This window comes from Excalfactoria chinensis, chromosome 5 (assembly GCF_039878825.1).
Source record: "Excalfactoria chinensis isolate bCotChi1 chromosome 5, bCotChi1.hap2, whole genome shotgun sequence".
NCBI lineage: Eukaryota > Metazoa > Chordata > Aves > Galliformes > Phasianidae > Excalfactoria > Excalfactoria chinensis.
This window is the reverse complement of record NC_092829.1, coordinates 12,952,823-12,978,119: the sequence shown is the minus strand read 5'-3', so window position 1 is coordinate 12,978,119 and position 25,297 is coordinate 12,952,823. Positions and strand designations below refer to the sequence as shown.

Here is a 25,297-nt window from a genome sequence, read left to right as displayed (position 1 = left end):
CTGTAAAAAAAGTTGAAGAGGCTTCTGTGCTTTGCTGAGTATTTTGTGTATCAGCTTCAGAGCAGGAGTCCACTTGTAGAAGATCTGTGCTTTAAATAATAGCATTTAGCACAGATAATACTTACAAGAGCCTGATTGGAGTTTGTTTTGTAGCAGGTAAAGCAAAACAACTACCTGCATTACTAGACTCCTAGCTATGCTGTAAGCACAAAAGCAATACTTTGCTCTGCAGTGTTATTAATGATCTCCAGGAAGCAGGGAAACAAACTGGATGCCCTCTGTGCCTTTTCTAGCCGTGGCCCCTGGGGATCTGTGACAACATATCAAATAATCAAACTGTCACTTACAAATCTTACTAAGCATCCAGCAGATCAATGCAAATTCTGTGCAGCCACTGCAGCAAGGAGACAGAAGGCTGAGCACTCATGGAGGTAGGTGGTGAAAAGGGACATTAGATAGGAGAACTGGGTGAGGAAACCCACACATCCATTCTTGTTACGGTTTTGTCTCCGGGGCTTGCTATCTGTGCTTGTCCACAGCATAAATATTCCCCAAAATAAAATGAGGGAGTGAGTTGTATTTTCATGTCAATGCATTCACAAAATTAAGCAACAGATTTTGAAGCTGATGCAGCCACAGTAGCAGAGGGACTCATCTGCTATGAATTATGAATTTAGCAATTTAAATGAAAAAGTGAGCTGATAGTTACCTTGAAAGTAAGGAGGTCCCCTCTCCAAAATCCTTGATTGCAACAGGACTTGAGGGTTGTCAGCATCCCATCAAACTGCTGAGCAGCCTGTAATAACAAAGGCAAGAGTGAACAGAATCATATTAGCACCAGGGTTGGAAAAGACCTCCAAGATGATCCAGTCCAACCATCCACCTATCGCCAGTGTATCCCACTAAACCACATCCCTCAGTACAAAACCTAAACATTTCTTGAACACCTCTAGCGACAGTGATTCCACTACCTCCCTAAGCAGAATGGAGGCAGCCAGACATTTTATTCCAAGCCTTGTACATTTGTTTGGAGTTAAAAGGGAAAATCTGTCTTTGTGTCTGTGACCAAACTATAACACGAGTCTTTGGTCTGTAGGACATTCTGCATTTTATCTATTATTAGAAGCTTTCTTTTTTGCTGTTCTCAAAATTATTCCAGTTCTTAATATCCTCTTCACATCACTCTGCGGGCTGCTGAGAGCTATTAATTTCATGTAGCTCTGTTCGTTTATACAATGTAATTTTACTGGGTTTCCTGTGGCTAATCACAGAGCAGAATCTAGAAAATCATTCATTCTAAGGCAGAGTTCCATTATAGAGAAAAATAGGCTGAAAATAAGAATTGTAGACCAAAATGCTTCTGTGCTTTTGGAGCACACAAAGCTCTGGTAACTGGATTTCATCTGGCAAATGTTCAGAAGGAAAAAGGGCAATCAGGTGTCTGATGATAATGTCAGACATCAGGGTTCTGACAAGCAAAGCTTAGTGCTTCATTAACTTCTCATTTGCCCCTCTGAGCCCGGCTGCCTTTTTGCACACGCAGTCTGAGCTAGTCATCAGGTACAGCATGTCCCTCCTGGCTTGCTCACCCTCTGGGAAACAAGAGTATTTATTCCCTTAGCAGAAGAGCAGTGATCAATATTCTGTTGGGAATGTTGTTACTTGATAACATTGTTACTTGATACACTGGTCAGTCATTATAAGATTAGGATGATTTAACAAGCAGTAAGCCCTTTGCTGCTGATCAGGGAACACCCTAAAGAACTCAAAACATCTTGCGGTCTTAAAATCTTCTAAATGCCCTAGGTCTGACTTTTGTCTTTCATCATATAGCTCCTCTTTGCCTTTTACCTTGTCTTCCCAACTCAAGATGGCAAAAATGAAGTCACCTCTATGCTTGTGTATGGACATATAAGGAAACCCTAGCAGGCCAGAACTAACCATGTCCCATTTCAGTTTTGGCACTTCTAGCACAAAGTTGAAGAAAAGATTCCAGTTGTCTCTCCAGCATCTCTAGGGAAATGTGTCCCCCCCAACACGGAATGGTGATTTTGTGTCATTTTGGCCTGTTAGTACCAAGGTAAAAAAGCCCTTTCATACAAACACAGCCAATGGTTTCATCTTTTTGGTACCACTTGGTTCGTTATGCTACCGACCTCTTACCTTTCCAGTGCAAGCTGCCACTGAAGCTTGAAGATATTTTTCATTTGTAGAAAATGCACAGAAAGCTTCCAGTTTTGCAAGAATCATCTTCTAAAGTGCTGCTCAGTCTCCTACAAAAGCAAAAAAAGAAAAACAAAAACCAAACCAACAATCCAGGTTTGTTACACAAGGAATGTTAACGAGTCAAGTGTTATCTGTACAGTAGCAGTACCTCACTTTGCTACTTTAATCTACAGCTTTATGCCAGCAGGTCTTAAAGGCAACCTCATTATTACTGTCAATTAACAGAAGTGGAAAGCAGAGACAAATCATTTTTCAGGAATGTGTCAGACATCACTTTGTTCCTCTTACCTTCCCAAAGTACCCTGATGTGAACTCTCACCAGTCACTTCAAAATCACTCGTCACTGTGCAACTTCATGCCTTCATTTTATTTCTCCCTTTGTCTTCTTGCCATCCTCTCTGGCATCAGAGCACGCGAGTGTTTGGAAGTCAGCAATGTTCTTCAGCCATTCTTAACCTTTGGTGACCTTCACAGTAACATTACACAAAGATCAGTAAAATAATGTCCCTTGCAGAAAATAGATCTTAATCATTATCTACTTCAGCAAACTGCAATTTATTTCTCCAGGGCAGAATAGCAACATTGAATCATCGGGTATCTGTGTAACAGAAAGGCACCTTTTAGATTCCCCCCCCCCCCTCCCCACAATCACTACTGCATCATTCTGCATTTACTGAGTTTTCTCCAGCCCCAAGTCCTTTGTTTTTCTTTGCAAATCAGTATCATTAGCAAAGTACTTAGGGTAAAGTGAAAGGTACTGAAAGCACTCAGTTAAAAAAGAACATACACAGAAGAGTGGGAAAGCTCTGTATGATTTATTGTAGAGGCAAGCCCAGAACCACAGGCTATTCAGTAAAGAAAAACAAGCACAATGTGCTGAGCCATTGGTATTTCATATCAAAGTAACACCTGTACTTTTCAGATGTGTGGTAAAGCTGTTATAATCAGCTCAAGCATTTCTAAGGCTTATTTTTAAACACAGCAAAGGGTAGTCCTGAGGAACTAAAAAACAGTGAACAATCTTCCCTCAGTCCATGCTTGTTCTGATATTGATGTAGGAGCTTTCTGAGCTCCAGTCACCAAGCTATATTGTGTTTCCTGAGGAGTTCGGTTCCATTAATGAGTGAGATTAAACTATTTACAGTTCTAGATCTAAAACACATTTCAGTTGCTGCCTTCACAAGGACGCTGATGGTCCCAAGCCTGCAAGCTGCTCTCTGCAGAGGGATCTTTGCCTCCACCTGGAGTCAACTGGATTAATAACACTTCTAAAGCCTGCTTCAGACACATTAAAGATGTTCATAGTTCCCTAATCAAAAGAAAACAAGAAGAGTGCTGTATTTTTTTAAATGAGAAAAAAAAAAGACAAAAGTCTGAATATTTTAATAGATTTGCTGGAAAGGTGGATAATGTAGCAAACTGTTGCACTATTTTTTTCTACTGTCTGAGCACCAAACCTGAGAAGTGTTTTGTTATTTCTCCAATCCTCCTTCAGTTATGAAGTTATAAAGGTTTGGAAGGAAGGGAGTGCAAAGCCTCAATGAAATTTTAATCTAATGTAAATAAATTCAGTAGCTACTTTTATGTGGTAGTCTATGCCATTTACTTTTCAGTAAAACAAATAGGCAATATTTGAGATATGTTTTGTTTTTCAAAATAAACTTATTAGTGGCACTTCTGAAAAAGCATCTGTGCTTCACATAAAATGGAAGTCATTTGGAAATGACATCCTCCTTCAGCTCATATAAAAACATTTTTACAGGCTGTTATTTTTCTTAATAATACTGGACAGTTTAATCTCTTGTTCTTTGTCTCTGCTACCTTGTTTTGCACACTGGCAGGTTTGCTGGATCACTTTGTATGTTTTTTGTAGTATATGGTTTCAGCAAAAACATTTACTCTTGTAATAATCATTCTTGAAATGTGGATCTCTATCTGTAAAGAAAAAAACTTAAAGAATACCCTCTCTTTTCTCTAATTTTACTGTAATAAGCAAATTTAGCTAACAGAAATGTATTCTTTTCAGCTCCTGTTATATTCTTATCCAGTTACTGACTGCTTTCACTATGTATGTACTTGGTACTGGTTCATTCTTTTATTATGATGAAGATGACGAGTTTTGTTAATATCAGATGGAAACTGTGTTTTTGGATAAAGTTCTTCAAATTGGTGGCAATGTGTAATTTTTTATTTTAGTCTCTTTCTGTGGCAGTATTTAGAAGTCTGTAAATGCATCTATTTAATTATTATTACCTCCAACGACATACAGATACTAATAACTTCCCCATTTCATGCATGGTACAAACACAACACTAGGGCTTTCTCTATAGAAATGTGTTAGCCATCTGTCAAAGCATCTCAGCACACCTTGGAGCCAAAAAAAAAAAGTTATCTTAGCTTCCTCAAACTTCAGCTCAGAAGTCCTTATACCCTGAACTCTTGTGAAAGTCAGTGCTCTCTCTCAGCTCACTCCTCAGCCTAGCACAGCCCTACTTTCAGATAGCACAGCACAGGCATTTGTTTGTGATCATGCCCCCCAAACTGCTGTTCTACGGCAGCCATGTGGAAGACTTTTTAGGAATTCAAGAGCTTCAGATCTCACTGAAGGATGTTCAGCAAGTTTCATAAAAGTAAACAGTGGCAAGAGGAAGAAAGGAAAACTTGGCTGTGCTAATGCAGTTACCTACATGAGGATTACCACCTACCTCATAATTCCCCAAAACAGACCCAACGAACCAAGTATGTTCAGATCTACTGAGGAAAGGAAAAGAGGACGTGCTGCTAAGTGACCTCTCATGCACAGTTTTACGTAAAACTTACCTTTCCATGAATCAAACTCAGAACATCACAAAGCTGCTACACCAATCCTGATGGGAAATCTGACAAAAAACACAGAAAGACATTTTTGTCTACTCCCAACTTACCAACATAACATTAGAGATGACCCATCTGAATATGAGTGCAATTATTACACTACAGTGATGTCCAATAGTAAGTCACTTTCTGTTGCACTGTGAAAATCTTGCTGCATATTAGAATCTCACAAATCTCGATTCAGATTGTTTTTGAATTCTACAAAATAATTCGAAATGACAATAATTTAGAAGCAGAAGGGAATATTCTGTTGAACAGTTAAGGAGGAAAATACCAGTCACATACAGCCTTAGCTTATGTGTTCATACTAACAAAACCAGTTCACATTCTTGGAAATACATTCTCACACAGCATTATCTACATTAAAATACATTAGTACCCAGTTTATGTCAATTCTTTCATAAAAAGAAAGAATATCAATTTTTTAGCCCAAGAGAGTCTGTCCACAACAGGGTTTCCGTTATCATATTTTGCATTGTTTAGTGCTACATTACGGATTTATTTAGGCTGAAGAATAACTCAAAACTGTTTGGAAAGACTGCACAACTTCATGGCAGCATATATACTTCTGCTAGGGCTGAAGAAGTACTTTGTAAACAACCTGCTTTCCATTTCATCACCTGCAGAGATAAAAGCACCAAACAGGAGTTCATGTTTTGCTTTGAATTCTTATGAGATGCCCTAGTGTTTTGAAAAGGCAGCAGGCTGAAAGCACAGCACAATGAAGTTGCCAGCCCACGTTCAGAACAGGGTTTGGCACTGGGACATTTTCCTTCACACACTCAAATAATCCATGCATGTTATAGGCAAGAAAGATGTTCCTTTTATGAAAAGTTTCATCTTGCAGTTTTTGTTTTAACTTATAAAATTTTATTCCTGCAAATTCTAGTTAAGTACAGAAGCAAGTTTTACTGCACGTTCTTCCCTAGCAGTTAAAGTATAGGTAAAGTTTGATTATTCCCCTTTGTCTCCAGTGCAGCAAATGGTTTTAAATGCAGCTGTTCTGTTTTCTCAGCAGCTCAGCTCACCTTTCAAGTGCTGGAGCATTTTATTTTTGGTAATATTTCTCCTCTTTCGTTTATAACCTGTGCTAATACTCAAGCTCTTCTGATCTCTGGCATTATTTACCATTTGAAAAGAAAAGACTGAGGGTAAATATTCTTCAAAGTTCTCTGTGATGACAGCTAATGCAAGTAATGTACTTAAAGTAATTATTTCCCTTACCTTCTGGTAAGTCAAAGAACATATTAATAAGTTTGAAAGTCTCATGGTTTTGTTTGTATTTCTTTTTTAATGATTTATATGACTGTACAGATTTCTTTTAGCCTTTCAAGTTTCTAACTTCTTAGCAACCTTCCCTAGTAATTTCTGCTGGCTGCTTACCAGTTTCACATCACTAAAGATCAGCCCCAGTCTTCTAAAGTACAGCTTGATTGTAGTCTGCTAAAGCCAGACTCAAGCTTAGATCATATAACAATTGTTCTTACCCTCCTGATTCCTTGGTAGAAGAATGTTTGAGCTCATTCTTAAGGCTGCTGTGCTTGTTGCTTCATTTCTGCTTGCAGGATACTCTGGATGAAAGCTGGGTATTTCTGTCTTCCAACTTCAATTTCGAATTCCTCTTCAAGTGATTTTGGAAAAACAAATCCACTCTAAATGGGGAAAAAAAACAATCCACAAAACAAGCAAGCATGAAGCCCATGATATTTTGTCTTATTTCAAAATGCTTTAATGTTACTTCAATTGAGGTGCTTTAAGATTTAACAGAAGTCAAAGCATTTTTGTACAATACAATGTAACAATGTAGTTGTAAATAATCATAGGATTTTGATACTCTAAAACTTGCTGTATAATCTTTTCATTGGGACCCCCATTACAAGAAAGACATTGAACCATTGGAGCAGGTCCAGAGGAGGGCCACAAAGATGCTCAAAGGACTGGAGAACCTCTCTTATGAAGAAAGGTTGAGGTAGCTGAGCTTGTTCAGCCTGGAGAAGAGAACAATCTGGGGATACCTCATTGCAGCCTTCCAATACTTAAACAGAGTTTATAATCAGGAGGGAGAATGACTTCTTACGTGGTCTACTAGTGGAAGAACAAGAGGGAATGGTGTGAAACTAACAGAGGAGAGATTTAGATTAAAAGTTATGATAAAATTCTTCACTCAGAGGGCAGTGAAGCACTGGCATAGGCTGTGTGAAGATCTGTGAATGCTCCATCCCTCAAGGCATCCAAAGTCAGTTCGAATGGGGCCCTGAGCTGGTGAGGGGCAACCTGCCACAGCAATGAGTTCGAACTACATGGGCTCTACAGTCCCTTCCTACATGTGACATTCCTGGATTTCACGACTGAAGCAACTTCACTTTGAGAACACTATCGAGAAACAAAAAGCACAGTGCACAAAAATTACACAGAAATTTTTCATAATCTCTCCCACAAGAAAATCAGTTCATCAGGTATTTTAACATGTTCAAGTGCTGGCATTATGGATACCTCCCCAAGCGAGGCCAATTTCTGTCATACAGGAGCCACCTTTACTTTATCGCCCAACAACCAGCCCTGCTTTGCTCAGCAGTTGCATCTTTACCATGTTTGTTCACAGTGTGTGTGCGCATGCTGCCTCAGAAACCAGCTGTGCTGAGAACAGATGACTGGAACCTAAAAAGCTCTTCTTCAAACCAACTGATTACTTGAACACCACAGGAAGGTATCATAGATGCTGCCAAAAACCACATGTTGTTTTATTGAGAAACTTTTGCCGGGATTGAGTACAGCACTGGGCTGGGACCAAGGATGGTAAATGGGGCAATACCCATCAAAGCAAGGCACACAGCTGCCCTGGAAATTACTGCAGAGTAACCACTGCTTGGGGATTACCATGGCTTCTCTCTGTGAATGAGCTCTATGAGTCACCCCAGAGATATAGGAAGCATCTCCTTCAAATCTGTGTGGATGCCTTAATTGTGACACATCCACTTCAAATGGAAAGAATCTTCAGAAGGAAATAAAAGTAAAATCAAGAGGTGAAGTACTGTTTTATATCATGAGAAGAAAAAAGAAAAAAAAATGCAGACTAAATTTCTAAATTCGGTGTAGAATTGAGCATTATGTCCCTCTTACAACACTCCAGTACTTCTTCTCTGACATAACATAAGCTAGGGAAAATGCTACCATGCTAGATTAGTAAAAACCCTGAATGCAAAAGCACTCAACAACTGGAAACAAATAAAACCCTAATATCCTTTACTTTTCCTTCTGTATATCTCAATAGCCTATTGCATGCACACCTTGCAAATAGAAGAGTAGCAAGACTTTAAAACAAAAGCGGTTTCTACGTCACCAATTTAAGGTTTCTCTTTCCCTGATCAACTTGAGAAAAAAAAGTCACTTTGTCCTAGATATCTGAAATGAGTAATAGTTTTCATACAAAAAGAAGCATCTCACACTGCCTACTCCTTGGTTTTGAATATCATTTCAGTTCAATACAGGCATCCATAAGTTAGAATCAAGTCCACTGACTAGAAATCATGATATCTTTGAACTTCTTCAGATGCATGTTAGTCAGCTAGAAATCTGCATAGTATTTATGTAGAAAACTTATAACAGTTTCAGTGGCTTTGTCAAACTGTGCCTGTATATTTGTGCTTTTGTCATGCCTTTGTAAAGTAGAAAATCACCGAGTGGAGGAGCAGTGATAAACTCAGCTTCTTTTCCCTGCTGAGTGACCTAACTGCTAAGCCACTTACGTTCACTGTCTCTCACGCACTTCATGTTTTATTAGAGCCCGAATGCTAAAATGGGAGTGTGGCAAATAGCATTCCTCAGTTCAGTGAGTGCATCTGTCACCTTAGAAATGAAAGTTCATGTCCCCACAAGCAGAGATGGATCCTGAGCTGCTCTCCACCACATTTAGGTAAGTGCTCTGACTAACAAACACTGAACATTGAGGGGAAGGAGGAAAAAGAATATGACCTTAGTCTCTTGTCATGAATTAGTTTTGTCCAGTGGTACACTGGACCTCATAAATGAACTTCATCATTCATACATCATGCTCTGCCTCCTTTTGTTGTTGCTGTTGTTTGGTCTGTGCCCCAAAATACAGATTTTAATTGCTTCAGTGCAATCTGCCAGGCTGTCAGAAGACAGCATCATGATTTCTGTTGATTGTTTTTTTTTGAGTGCTTCCTCTCAAGGAACTAAAAGAAGTCTCTGAATGAAAGCTGCTCCATCTGCTTGGATGTTACAACAGTCTCTAAGCCTCTACTGCTTAAGTGTCCAGCCATGAGAATCTTAGTTCTTTTTGTGCTATCAAGTGATACAATACCTAAGAACTGTTTTTATTCTATACTGATTGTTTTTCCCCCTTCCTTTTCTCTCCTGTGTTCTTAGATTATGTCAGCGTACACACTACAGGTAACTTTCATTCTTCAGACTACAGATATTGGAAAAATACATAGGTTTCTTTGGACTGTTGAAAAGTTTAGACAAGAGAAAAGCTATGGATAGCTTTCATCATGAATAATACTATGAATATTGTGCAACAGCCTAAAGTGGTATTTCTCCCATCTTGTTTTGAAAATAAGTAGCTCTGCTACAATCAGAGCTGCAGGATTTTCCTTCATTTTCCGGCAGTAATGAATACTGTTTAATAACATTTTTTAACGTAACTTTATAGCCCTGAGATAGAATTAGAGCTCTCTACTGGAATGCCACTTTATCTACTATGAATTAATCATTAAAACATATCACAATTACAGTGAATGATGAATCTGTTTCTTATTAGGCTGCAAAAACAAAATGATTTATGTTACATTTGTCCATTAGTATATGAGAAATTCAAAGTAGGCAACCCACACCCACCACCCTGTTACTGTTTGTTTTTCCTAAGTCACAAAAGATATAGTCACATTAGTTGCATAGGGATGAATCATAAACTTAAAATAGACATTGAAACAAAAATGTATCTCATTTCTTGTCCTAGATATGACTTACCACATAGTGTACTTTTAAAAATACATATTCCTTCTCATTATATTAATTAAATATTCGTAAATATCTACAATGGTATACAACCTTCACACTTCTCTTTCTGCAGCTTAAACTTTGTAAAAATTTATGTGACCTTCAACATATTTTTAGGCAAACTACTGAGAATGCTTGGAATCAAAGACATTAGAATTCCATTTCCATTACTTTAAAAAAAAACCAACAAAAAACAAAAAAAAAAAACAAACACCACAACCGTAATATATCAATTTGACTAAATTGAGCAATATTTTCAGCTGATGTCCAAGAGATGATCTTACTTGTCTTTTTCATACACATTTTAAATGACTCCACCTAATATGATACTGGCTCCAGTAAAGTTGTTCTTGATTTAGACCACTAACAGTAAATTAAGTCAGAGCCTTTGTTTCATATATGGCCCAGAAAATGACCAGAAGTGTGATGACTAAGTTCAGGCCTGGGAAAAGAGCAAAGCAAGTTCACCTAGCCACCCAAGTTGTCATGCTTTAAAGAACTCTCAGGAGTTTGAAAACCCTCATCCCTAGAATTGCCATGACTTCTGTCAATATTTCCATTTACCGAATGATGACTGGATTTTCTCTTTTAGAATTGGCACATTAGGAGAGTGCATCAATTCCTCAAGTTCTTCCAGTACTTTCCCCTTCTTTGCCATGGGAACCTGTATCCCTGAAGTCAATGAGGGAAAGTTCTCTGCACAAGGAAATGAGAACTGCTGCTTAGCTGACAGATAAACGCTTATTGCCCTTCATGCTCTGGATTTTTAAAGGCAATACATATCATGGCAGAGGACCTTGAAGAAAATTGCTGGGTTTGTATTTCCTGTTACCACCCTTGGGCATAGCTCTTTCTGTTTTCTCACAAGTGCTATTCTGTCTCACTTCGGTATATCCAACTTGAACAACTCTATGATTCTATGCATCAGCAATAAATATTCTCACTTTCTTGTGTTTCACTTCAAGATATGTGGTACCTAAGGATTCAATTTCTATTCATTAGAGATGAATTCATAACCTTCTATCCATTCAATCTCTAACCTATTATTTTTTCCCTTTTCTCTTTATTTTGCCTCTAAACTATATGCAGTGCCTTTTCTATGTTCCTTCAAATTCTTAATTTGTTTTCCTTATAACAAGCAAAACAGAGAAGAAGACAGTTGTTTTTATGTATTTATACTTGAAGAAATATATAATGGATATCTGCTGGTCATATGTAATTTGTCACAATACATACAAACATCTTGTTCCCTTATCTGAATTCAATATGCTGAAACTGGGAAAAGTTCAGCAAGGGGCAACAGCAGAGAATAGAGATAAATAAAATGTGCCTCTTAAGAAAATCTGACAACATACATTTGAAAGAGATCTACAACATCAGGACCAACATTCAGAGAATTAGCAGGGACGAGGTAGTCACCATTACTTCCAACACAAAAAATAATGGCAAAAAGTAAATCTAATAGGAAGCAGGTTTCAAGCAAAGAGATTGTTTTTCATGTAGAAGTTGGTCAGCTTGATGAATGGTGTAAATTCCTAATAGACAGCTTGCTGTTTGAAGCACACTTTGATAAACCTAGATATCAAGTTGATCATCAACAATTCTTATAGGCAACAGACACTGGCACAACCTAGCCCATGAATGGATCAGATCTCTCAGATTAGAGAAAATCATATGTGATTATTTGACCTCCGGAAGCAAGATGGAAGACCACCCTAAGGCTGTTACCCATTGACTTTTAGAGTGGAGTATTAGTAAATAACACAGCTTTGAAGATTAATGGAGCTACAGCTGCTTCTCTTTCTAAAAAACGAGAACATCTCAAAATGCCCAGCATTGGAGGCTTTTGCGCAATCCAGTATTAGAAGAAGACTGATATTTTACTTCTTCCAAGTATTAAAGTCAGGAACACGGCAGTTAAATAGTAAGATTCCAAAACGTACAACAAAATACTTTGCATTTATTTTGTGGGGATTTTTTTAATCTTTACATATAATGTCTTCTAAAACAAGTGACTATTGTCTCTTCCTCATGACCCTAAGAATTTTAAGCGACGAGATGAAACTAATTAAAAAACAAACAAATAAATAACCACATCCCACAAAAGACTGATTTCTACACTCACATGCTACACATTCTTAATTGTGACACAAGTAGAATGGTAGGCAAGCTCCTTCAGATAGATGTTGACTGTAAGGAACTTGACTGAGCGGAAACGTCTGAGTAAATGATTGTGAAACAGGCAAAAAAGTGTAAGGACAACAAAGCCACATGCTGCAGTTCACAATTAACTAAAAATAAACTGAGTCCACAGCATAACAATTTATCAGAAAGACAGACGGCCAAGAAAAGGAAAGCCATAATTTTTTCCTCTGGGGCTATATTTCTGAAAGTAAACAATCAGTCTAGTCCTGACTTTGTAATGGAAAATAGAACTGAATAGCATAGAGGAAACCCAGGAAAATTCTACAATTGTGTATTGCACTGTTTAAAACTTAGCCATATTAGGGAAGGGACAAGTGGTGACAATTGTTCTTCAAATCAGAGCTGAAAGCAGACTGAGAGGAAACTTCGTCTGCCAGAAGCAGCAGTCTGGGTACCAGGAGACTTCTGTTCTCATCCTGGCCTCCCGATACTGGCTCCCATGAACTAGACATTGTTCACCTTTGTTTATACAGTGCTTCCGAAATATGTCTGTCTGGAGGGAGATATGGTATATTCAAGGGAATCATCACCTGAACCAAGACAGAGCTAACAAAGCACTTTTCCAAATATTACCAAAATAAGTCAACATGGTGATACAGTAGTCTGCTTCAAGAGGGTGCTTTACAGTAATGGTACAGACAGTTGCTATCAGAAAACATGGGACACCTGTCAGCTTAATATTTAAATACACTGAACAAAAATTAGCTGTATAATTTCAATCAAGCCTTGCCATTAAAACAAAAGATTCCCCACATTTTTCAGGGAGCTCAAATTTCCCCACGGGCAAAGGTCAGCTGTCCAAATAAGTCCAGCAAGTGTCTGCCCAAATTCAGAGAACATTTTCTTGGCATAGATGAGAACATTCTCCAGGGAAAGACTCCAACTCAAGCAATTTTGAACATGGCTAATTACATGGATGGAATTGCTCAAATGATTCACTGGGTCCTGCTCTAAATTGGAGAAGTTTGTAAGCCTTCCCGATGAGAAACAAATTCATCTACAAAAGTTGATACACAAACGTATTTTCTTAATACAAATAGTTTAAAAGTAGATGCATTTGTAATACTTTGACAGGAGTCAAAGATGACAGGAGGAGCTAGGCTAAAAGCCTGCTATTAAATCCAAACTTGTGCTATTATTTATCCATTGTTTCCAATGGAAGTACTGCTGCTAATAAAATCTATTTAGCTTTTCTGAACAGTCTTTTATGTCCTTAATAAATTGCTTGCCACAAGAAGAAATGTAGCCAGAGTATCAGTTCAATAAAGTAGCGAAGCATGTCTCACATCCTCAGACAAATTCTTCAGGTTGTAAATAACTCATAAGCAGCTACATGCCATGGCATGACCTGGTCATTCTCTGTGCCATAGCTGGGGAAGGGACAAGCAAGGAGACTGGATATTTAAATTGCATATTATCTAAAAGGCCTCTGTGAAAAGGGAAATCTTCAGTTTTGCAAACCCAACACTTCTCCATCCACCTCCATCCTTGGTAGATAAGCAAGGAATCAGAAAATACACAGCAATATATGCCCATACCATGACTGTGATCTATCACTCTTTTAGCAACAAGAGGAAAGTATATTCCCTCTCATCAGTACTACCACTTACATCAGCATGGTATCACTGCCATCTTTGGCCCCATAATCTGCTGCTGACAATAGGAAGCAACAGCCTGGCCAGGAAAGGGGAAACACATGACACTTGCTGCCACCACCAGAACCAGATGTACTGAGCTGCACTGCAGATAGGGTTGGGCTCAGGTCTTACAGTGTGTAAGCCAAAATTCTCATGAGCATCCCTGCTTGACAGCACCTACTACGTTTGTGTAATACCCCACCCCCCCCCCCACCCCCTTTTTTTTTTTCTTTTTAAATTAAAAATAACTGTTTGGTTTCTCCATTATAAATTATGCAGTTGTTGGAAAAGAAATTCACTTGCAGGGGCTATTCAGAGCAAAGCATAACATAACCCAAACACTACACAGCAGGAAGGAAGTTCCTTAGTTAGGATTGTCATCTTCTCACTGAACACGCTGACCTCCCAGTGGAGATGAGGCAGAAGTCACCCTCTTTCTGGTCTCTGGTGTTTTGCTGCAGTGTCCATATGCTGCTGCATAGGCTTACTGGCCAATGATCACACTCCTGCATCTGTCCTATTATACTGACCACTTTAATCCCAGCTCCCCTACCCCAACCTCCTTAGGACTCACGCCTATGCCTGCTGCAACACCTCTTTTTCCATAGGAAGTGCCTTGGGGCCATGTAAAAACCTGGGGAGACAGCAGGTGGGGTTGGTCATTTCCTCTGCTCACTGTATGGCACCACTTGAAACTAAGCGCTGATATTTCCTGTCAACAACATGAGCTCTGGCCTGTGTTTCACTATGAGAAACCTTGAGTACTTGCTTCAGTGATAAATAACATTCAGGATGCTTGAGAATACAAGCTTATGAAAAACTAAAACTCATTAAAATACAAAGCCACACTGGGGGAAAACCAGTTCTGTGCACTTCCTTGTACTTGCTATAATTACACCAAGGTTCCTTAGAGCCTGGACAAGGTAAGGGAAAGCACATACCTTTCTCACAAGTGTGTGTACCCTGGTTCACTGTGAAGCAAAACACCCTTCCTGCCAAGCTGCTTGCATAACCAGTTGGAATTTATCCCACACTTAATCTGACCGTAAACAAAGGCACTGCATTTGCCTCCCTCATCTCTTAAGTGTTGTTTATACACAGCTGCAGAGATGGCTGTCTAGTCCATTTGGATTTCTTCCCCTGCTGCTTTCCAAGTTAATTAATACACTCTGTTTACTGGTATCAGTACACACCACCAAAAAACAGTGAGTTGTGGTCTTCACATTAGTAACAGGAACATAGTTGTAAAATGGCCATGACTACTAAATGGATAAAGAATCAGTTCTCTGTGAATTCAGCAAGGCCAACACAGCAGAAAAATCTACCCATGGCATTAGTAACATGTAGGACAATGAAGAGAGCTCAGATCATGCTTAGGTACTTCATGTGAGGTGTTCAAAGTCCTCAGCAGTTCTAATAGAAATATTTTTATCTAAGCATTTGAGAGGCCTCCACTGAGCTACTCCAGAAGCCTGGCCACTTGATTTGGAGTGCTTGGCAGAAGTATACACAAAGACTTTTTCTAACAAGAAGCCTAAAGGAATCCCTGTGTATACACATTCATATATAAAAAAAAAACACCCTTTGAGAACTGATCTATAACATCTGTTGATGTGGTACAACAGTACGCAATTTTTTAAACACCCCCCCCCCCCCCCCCACACACACACACTTTTATTTTTTCCCTACATGAACCAGCAAGGTCACGCACTACACAAAAGTGTATGCTTTCCAATTCATCATCCAATGGGGAGACCAGATGGAAATGACATTACTTCTAGGGCTAGACCCTACAAGACGTCAACACCCAGTGGCAGCATGCCTATCTATACTGTGCCAGAGCCATCTCTACTTACCCAGACTTACACAATTCACCCCACAAAGATACAGGGAAAACTTCAGATGGTGGCAATATTTCCTACTGGGAAACAATCAGATTCTGGGGGGAACAATATTTGATTTCAGAAAATGCTCCTTATTTCTGTAGTGCTAGCCATGTGCTGGCTGTTCTGCAAGCACCAGAGAAAAAAATGGAAAGCCCTGGGCACAGATATGCCTAGCACGTGATTTGCTGTTCTCATTTAAATGGAAAATTTAAACACGATTGTTTAGATATACACTCCTCTAGCCTTAACTGTTGCTCACTTTTACAAGAGCCTTTTATAAACTAAAACATGCTTGAGGCTTTTGGATTACTCAGAAATGCCTTCCATTACAGTTCTGTTCATCCAAACAACCTCAGTCACCCTATGTGGGCTGTTGCTCTTAAGCCTCCCAATTCCTTGCCTCCTAGTCTGACTACATCTTAGCTTTCCAAAATGCAATGGATGACATGCTCAGGACAAACAGTCTGACCAGGGACCTCAAGTCAAGTCCCTGAACTGGGTTTTGCAGGGTGCTTTCCAGCCCAGTCAGACATGGCTTAATGTCAAATGTCCAGCAAAAGCATGCACTTTCTTTGACAACAAAAAAATAACATAAACTAAGCAAAATCGTTTCAGATTTGCCCACATAGCAAATAAAACGTTTATAAAAACTTTCCTACTTAAAGTGTTTACTGCAGGAATTGTAACTAAGAAGAAGGAAAAAAAAAAAAAAAAAAAAAAAAAACAAACACTCTAAACAATCTTAGAAACAAATTCAAGTCAAAAACATTTACGGTCTATGATTATTTTCCCCCAGTGAATCATTCATGGGGATGGATTTGCTTGAAGCTATTTAGTGAGATGATATGGATACATAGTCCAATTTAGGAAATCCCTAGGGCTGTTGATGTTCGGAAGAATTATCCACACATTTACTGTTTTTATTTTCTTCTTTAAGTCAACGCCATCAGCTACTGTTGTGCACAGAATAAGGATCTAGATGAACTTTTGATTTGATGCTATGTACTACTTACATTCTCATGTGCATCTCCTGCTCTGGTGTTCCTGGTTATCCAGGAGCTATATGTGGACATGCAGCCTTAGCCTCAGCAACACTCATGTGCTGATACCTTTCCTGTGTATCAGCAAGAATCTCACTAAAGCACCAGGAGACTATGGCAAGATACTGTCTAGCAGCTCAGTCAGTCTTTTTAGACTATCTTAATGAGGATATCCTTGTTTTCATCTCTCAAGACAGCCTCATTGACTTTTTCTAGCAAAGCACTACTGTTAAACTCCATACCATGAATTATTCTAAGAGTATTCCCAGCTTTCCTTTAATACTGAGCTGATCACTGTCTGACTCACTGGAGCATTCTGGTAGCCAGATATTGCCAGCTTAGGAGTGTCATATTTCCACCTTAGTATGTTCTGCACACAGGTTCCCTGTGTTTAGCCTGAATGGACAGACCACACAGGGCAGATCACACAGGTTTTCTGAAGATTTTTGCCAAACCAGCCAGGCTAGCTGAACTTCATTTTCCTTCTTTGCAAACACAGAATAACTTGCACCAAACTACATTCAAGTATTTAAAAAACTCAACTCTGTAGGAGATGGCCAAGAACACACAGTATGAGGGAGGAGTGAGTACCTTTCCACTGCAGGGTTATCAAAGCTGCTCTTATGACTGTATACCTAATACAGAATAAGATTATGCTGACAGTAGCCCTGAACACATGCCAATAATTCTCAGGAAATGGGTTCAAGTTGGATGGAAAAAAGTAAAGGATGGTAAAGTGGATCAGCAAAACCAACTGGGTAAACAAAGAGAAGGAAGAAGAAACATCTTGGAAAAGGGAATAGGAAGAAACATGCACAGAATTTTCAGCACTATTTTACCCTGTCTCCCAGGAGGAGCAGCCCCTACCTTCAGGCACTACATTTATGAGTGAAGCTGCCCTGCTTTGTCACTGTTTAGAGGTAAGAATTAGTCAAAGGCTGATGCATATCATCTCTCTGTGAGTGGCAATAATCAGGCAATGTTTTGATTTGACAGGTGACATTTAGAGGCCTACGGTTCAGGAAATATGGGACTTTGTGATTTCTGTCAGCATCTTTACACTATCAAAGGGAGATGGGAAATATTCTTGAACAGGAAGGATTCTGTGTACTTAACACAGAATGAGCGAACACATCAGCTTATTGGGCGAGCAAACAAAGATGTCTAGAAAAGCAACGTTTTCAAAAAGCACAAAAATCAAATCAGAAAACTCATTTTGCAGGCAGACATGGGAGAAAGAAAGATTTTTTCTGATCATTCTATGACAGAAAAAGTCATAGAAAGGTGATTTTTTATAATCAGCAAAGGCGTAAGTAGAGATGCAGCTGAAGTAGAGATGAAGCTGAATGTGCTTCTGCTACATTAATTTAATTTATTCAGACAAAATAGTATCATAAAAAAACCTTACATGCTCTTTTGCTTCTGTGAAGCAAGTTTACAGTAAGAGCAATTGCTAGCACAGATCCATCAGCTAGTCTTTATTATAGGCACTCAGCCACAGATATAACACAGATTTCTGTTTAGCTGCAAAGCACTTAAAATTTGCATTTAATCATACTTTCCTTCAAACAAATAAATATCAGAGAAAAAGTTCATGAACTCAAAGCTGTGGTGCAAATTTTGCAAGATGTATGATACAGTGCTATTGAATACAGGCATGACATTGACACAAACCAGAGCCAGATGAGTGTCAAACGTTAGCACTGATGATTGCAAATACATACAATGTATGGTTATGCATAAAGCGGTATTTGTGGAAGCAGAAATAGTTCTCTAGCAACAGTGATAAACAGAGCTATGCTTCAGTTTTTCACTTCTAGAATTATTTATCATCTACCCAAGAATACAGTTCTCTCTTTCTGAGGACTGAATGCAAAGCACAGAGAGCCACTGCCTTAGCTAGCCTTATCCTGTAGTTAGACTTGGTGTTGCAAGCTTTATAAACAGGTTCTGAAGGGAGTCTGAGCTCTGCACACCAAGGTTCTTCGTTTTGAACCCTATATAGAGATGAAGCCCAAATGCACTGGAATTAAATAAAATCAGCAGAAAGAAAAAATCCCTTGAAAACGTTGTTACAGGCTCAGGTATCAGTGTATCATATTTATCTGATACTGAAACATCAGAAAAACACTATTTTAAACCAAGGAAAGAGTGAAAATAAAAGGGAAACAAATAGATGTTTACAGAGAATTCCCTTTCCTTTATGCTTGGCGTTCACTTACTGACAACAGTTAACTTTGAAGTCCTTTCCCATGTTTCTTACTGAAATGGGAAAAGATTAATGACTTTATAGTTGTCAGTAGCACGATAAACTACTTCAACAGGATTCTGTGTCAGACAGTTTGAATACATGCAAGTTCATTTTACTTCAACACTTAATTCAGGAATGCAAATTGTGCCCTGGAAACCAGGTCTTCTCAATGCTTATGAGAGTGGATATGAAGAGGACATTTTTATAAATTGAGTTTTAAGTTTTTTTAAAAAAGCATAAGCCCTACTTTTCTTAGGACAAGTAGTGTAATAGGAAGAAATGACATAATATCTTCCTGAACACGCCACTATGCAATCTAAGTGGCTGCACAGGCTGATGTGATGATTTAGCTTGAAACATAGCAGAGAAGTGTTTGAGCTCCCGCACCAGCCAGATTCATAGCAAGATGCCTTTCTGCACTTGCAAGCTCTACAGGTGTGCCTAATAGAAAATATTCTCTGGGAAATTCATAAGCAAAATGTGCACAGGTCTGCACTGTAGATGACAACTCAAGACAGCCTAAGTTAAAGGAATTTCAGGGGATAACTACATTCTGCAGAAAAGCAACTGAAAGGAGCACTGCACACAGATATGACTAAATGCATATCCCTAATAAACATGTGGCAATAATAAAGATTTCTAAAGTGTTAAATTAGATAATGTTTTACCATATGGAAGTTACAAAAGGAGTGCACACAGAGCACAGATGAAAGCTGTACACGCAATTTGCCACCAAGTACAGACAATGCACATTGTCAGGGGCAGATGTTAGAAAACTGAGAGACTTCAGCAACAAATCATATTTCTTCTAGAATATGCCATACTCCAGAGAATCCAGACTCTCCCTGTAGCTATACTTACTAGAACACAGTACCCTAAAGTACTATGGGGAAGGTCACAAGTAAGACTGATATAATCTCACCAAACTGTGAGGGTATATTTTATCAACAGGGTATGACCAGTCCCCCATAGTTGGTGCCAAGATTTGTCCCTTGTTAAAATAGGGTAAGCCAAGTATCCTCAGACCCAATCCTCAGAAAAGGTAAATACTGTTAGTACAGTATTGAAAAGAAACACCATGAAGTCACACAGTATACAGTAAATAAGTTTAGAAATTAATGAAGCACTGTAGAGGCAAGTAATAGGTATGGAATTCCCCGGTGCAAGGCACGAAACCTTCTTATTTTTATTGGAGACTTTGACCTCAAAAATCTCTGCCACAAAGACTGCATGTTTTCAAGTTAACTTGTAGAAATACCGAGTCTGTTGATTCTAATTGATGGTTTTTGTTTTAATAGTGTTGGAAGAAAACAGTTTCAGTTTGTTTTATAGTCAGTGCAACTCACAAGAGCTGCACCAGTCTGGATGAAACTGCTGGCATATACATTTTGTCATGTTCTTGTCACCTGTTTATGTTGTTCAGAATTTACGTGTAAAAATGCATATATATGCATATGTATATATATGCATATATAAATTCATGCTCATTAGCATCTATAGAATGAGAAAGCTCTGGGACCGTTTTTGTGCACAATTGAATTGTGTGCTTTGCTTTTGCTGTTGTCAAAAACAAACTCACAAAAGCTCCCTAAGAATGAAGACAAAAATCTATGTTAAATTAAACCCATAAGTAAATAAAATGTGTTGGTAGAAGGACATACAGTAAGACTGATTTTTAAAAATCTTAAAATCCAGCTAATCTGACATTATATATTTTTTCAATTACTACTTAAAAGAAAATTGCTTGCAATTCCAAAAATCCTAAACAATTTTAATGTAATTAAGTATTTGAAAACAGGATATTTTAGCATTTTGGGGAAAAAAAAAATCCTCAAAACAAACAAACAAAAAAATTGTACTCAGATTTTGTTTTATTTCTTGTAAGTTTGTCTTGTCTCTAAAACTGCACACACAGCTGGAATGAAATAGTGGAACTCCCGTTGTAGAAAAAAAACAGGAGCTCCTCAGATAACAGTAAGAAGCCATTTTCATATTTAATAATTAAATACTTTTTGCAGACCAACAAAGACCTAAGTTGCTATAATTCAAAGCCATTACTCTCAAGCTGGGATGTATTCTCAAGTGTCATAAGAATCCTTGAGAATGTTTTCCAGTAAAGTTTGATTGAAAAGGGGGTGAAAGTGGGATAGGAAAGACAAAGCAAGATACAAAAGCTTTTAACAACTCTTTTTTCCTTCAACATTTTAAATCTAGAAGGGAAAAAAGATCCCTGCTGAACATTACTAAATCTATGGTGATGCAAAAGAAAATCATGGAGTAAGTTCACTGGTGCTGTGTGTGCTAAGTTTGTGTCTCCTAGCTTTAAACAAATTAAGTAAAAAAGCATTAACACCCTCCTTTAAGCATTCCAAGCACCTTCTTCATGAATGGAGGGGAGTCCAGTAAACTGACATGACCTGTTGCTCTGGTTCTCACTTGACAGTTTCTCTATCTCAGTGATCCTACTGGAACTTTCTGCTTTATCAACAAAATTACTCAGAGAGGACTTTCTATCAGCATTCTCCTATTAGAAAACCACTTCCCAAATAAAATCTGGAACTGAAGCAAAGACCAAGGATGGAAACAAAGATTGCATCTCTTTCCCATTTCCAGAAGAAATCAAGATTGAAACTGAAATCATAGCTCTAGGTTGTCCTTTGCAATGAATCCAGCAGAGGCATCACCTGTGGCAAATACACCTGGTTTTGTGCTGGAGCATCTGAGATCTGCCAACCACTGAAGCAGAAAGTGGTTAATCCAGCTACTAATCTCAATGTGTAGAAGCAGGCAGAGCCTCTGTTATCCTTTGCTGCCCTCCGGTCTTCACCAGTTCCACTGCTACCGGAGCTTCTCATGCAGATAATTATTAAAGTTTTAATCAGGCAAGGGTCTGTCTACTCCCTTCAGATGCAAGAGAAACTGTTTTATTTAAAGCTGCTTGTCCAATATGTTTTTTAGGATAACAGATCTGCTAAAACAGCAGCAACTGAACATGTCCACACAGACTTTCACTCTTTCAATATTTATAATCTAATAGCACAGTTTCTGGCTTAGAAAAACTATTTGGAAACAGGGATAGATAAATAGGGTTCAAGAACAGCTTTCAGTTAAAAAAAAACAAACAAGCACAGAAACAAAACTAGCACAAACAACATAATCCACGTACCTAAAAGCAACAGAGCATTTGGTATGGCTTTCAGCTTAAGAGAGTTAGAATGCATATCTACAGATGGAACATCGGATGCTGTGAGTATTTTTCCCCCTTGTAATTCAGTTGTAACTGAATTTTTTCTTAAAATAAAAAAAACACCTTCTTTTCCCCCCTATAAAAGCTACAACATGAAGACTTTCATTTAATGTGAAAACAAAATGAATCATGTGAGATGTCACAAAGAAAATGCAAACTGAACTTTTTTTTGTTGTTTTTAAATAAGTGAGGGATCTTTAGCTAAAATGAGAGAAGATGAGCACTAGATCTGGATCTCCACAACTTATACAACACAATGTGCAGATATTTTCCCACTCCACCTCACAGGGCAGATGGAACACATGCCATGGACAGCCCTTGCCGCCTTTCACCACACCCAGCTCTGCTTCATAAGTTTCTGTGCCTCACAGATATCATAAAAGTAAAATTATTTGAGAGATTGACATCAAATAAAAGCTTTCTCCCAACCCAGCATACACACTTCTGCTCTTTCCCTGCACACACCTTTCAAGGCTATTAACCATGAATATTTAATATTCAGAGACCTATAGAAAAATCTTTTTACAAGGTTGGTAACCATCACTTAAGAGCTTTTGTAGTTTCATTCCAAAAAGCCAGTTTGATACATATACTGCAGTCAGCCTTTAATTATTTAAAGATGTGCATATCCCCAACAAATGTTTAACAAGCTCACCACCAAACAAGTCTGCTTATTATGCTTCCCTGCAAAAGTCGCACTTTCTTTATAACATTATTCGAAGAGTAGGAATGGCTATTTCCCATTACCCACTGAATTAAACAAACTTAAAAGCAAACACAAAATTTGAAAGGAGAATATGCTGGAGTCTAAATATACCAGTGGCTTTGAAAGCTTCTTCAGTGCATTCCTCCTAAAAAACATGAAGTCACGTCTATGTCTGCAGCAGAGCAAAGTCCTAAATCGGTACCCTGAGAACTGATCTCTTTTTCCTGGTTAAACATGGAGACACTGTGCATGGTACAACACACACAGTAGAAAAGGGGATGTACACAAGTTGTTTCACCTGTTACATTCTGCCTTGATGTCTCATCAGCCAACAAAGCAGGAATGTCCCTGTGTGCAAGATATGAACTTCTAACCTGTGCAGCAAGGTCTGGTGCACAGAGCACCCCATGGCTTCCCACAGAGCCAGCAGTCCTACAAGAGACCATGGGAATCATTGGTACTCATGCCTATGTTCCGAAAGGCAGAAACATCCTTTGTGCAATTCTTATTGCTTCCAAATATCTTTATTCCTAGTCTTTACAGCTAACTCCCATAACTGCACATTGCAAATGAAGACAAGGAATCAGAGAGGCTTTGTGAGGGGAATCACAACAACAGTTGGAAAAGACAACTAAGATCATGTAGTCCAGCCATCAATCCATCACTGCTATGCCCACTAATTGCATCCCTCAGTGTCACATCTACATTCTTCTTGAACACCTCCAGCGACTCCACCACCTCCTTAGGCAGCCTGTGCCAATACCTCACTGCTCTGAGAACAAACTTCTCCCAATATCCAACCTGAACTTCTCCTGGCAAAACTGAACCCATTACCTCTCATCCTGTCACTGTTACCTGAGAAAAGATGCCAATCCTCACCTTGCGCTACAGTCTACTTTCAGGGAGTTGTAGAGAGTAATGAGGTCTCCCACAGAATTGTGAATCAGTTTGAAATGTTAGATTTTAAACATTAATTTACCTTTCTCTGTGCCTATACTGGAAGCAGTTTCCTCCCTGTTCCCTCACTGAGCTATTTCAATTGCCAAAATAGGACAGGTGCCTACAAAGGCAACAGTGCTTTGGGAGCTGGATATAGAAGAAGAGACAAAAGGTAAAATAAGTGATAACAGGGAGGGATGGAGTTGCAGCAGCAGAGGCCTTATAGAACACAGAGTGAAGAGGGGAGCACAGAAATGGGATGTGAACAGATTAGAGAGAGGGTGGAGCACAGGCAAAAAGATCAAGGCTGGCAGGAAAAAAAAAAAAAAAAAGAAAAAGAAAAAAAAAGAAAAAAAAAAGGAAGTACTCTATTTGTATCATAAATCTTTATGCATGGGTTTTTCCTCTGAATAGCAAGGGATACAAGAGAAGACAAAAGTAATCTTGTTAGTTCTGGTTTTGACAGAGTCTCTCTGTTGTTATTTCCTTTTTCTTTTCTTTCCTCCCCCAGTGGGTTCTGTAGTTAAAAGCTGAAAAACAATCCTGCCAAGGCCAACTTCATCTTCACATCAGCCTTCTGCTTCATTGCCTTCTTATCCCTCTAAGTGTCACCTCACCAGCTCTTTAAGTTCACAAGGTGTCATCTTTCCTTCGCCCAGCTGACACTCAGTCAAAACCCTTTAAGCTGTTACAGTTGATGCTTATTTGGTGAGAAATTAGAATAAAAATCCTACTGCATTAATAGAGGTTTCTTTGCTGCAGTGGCCATTGCTGCTGCTTAGCACTTGTAACATTTGATGAGCTTCAAGCTTTGTGAAGTACACAGAAAACAGGTTGGGTTTGTTTATCCTTTACAGATGAATACACAACTTTTTTTTCCTCTGGAGTTTTGGACAGTGATGAGGTGGGAGGAAAACAAAATGACAAAGCAAGTTTTTGGTAGATAGAACAAAATTTCTAAGTTTGGGCACCATATTTCTGTATTTACCAATACAACTGACTGATTCATATGTGTATGTATATAGATGTCAAAGCACCATTGCAATAACATGGTTTGTAAGATAGTACTAAGAACAAGGATGCTTTGCTAGGTGACAAGGATGACACAGCTTTCAAAGACCACACAGAATAGTGTCTTCCTCCAGTTGCATTAGTACCCTGTGCCTCCACCCATCAGCTTGTCCAGAGTAGAAACAGCAAAGAGAAAGTTTTCTTGAACAGTATCACTGCAAGATCTGAGTGTGACATAATATCACAGTCCTGC

At 38.7% G+C, this 25,297-nt stretch overlaps 1 long non-coding RNA gene across 1 annotated transcript in view; it reads right to left on the bottom strand.

Annotated features, from left to right (window-relative positions):
• Window positions 1–2,563: 2,563 nt before the first annotated feature.
• The window catches only part of LOC140252679 (uncharacterized), a 54,565-nt gene continuing 31,831 nt past the window's right edge, over window positions 2,564–25,297 (bottom strand). The window contains exons 2-4 of the long non-coding RNA XR_011903687.1: window positions 6,588–6,752; window positions 5,047–5,105; window positions 2,564–2,692 (exon numbers count right to left, since the gene is read on the bottom strand). This is a non-coding gene — a long non-coding RNA (uncharacterized lncRNA). The remainder of the gene's footprint in view (window positions 2,693–5,046; window positions 5,106–6,587; window positions 6,753–25,297) is intronic.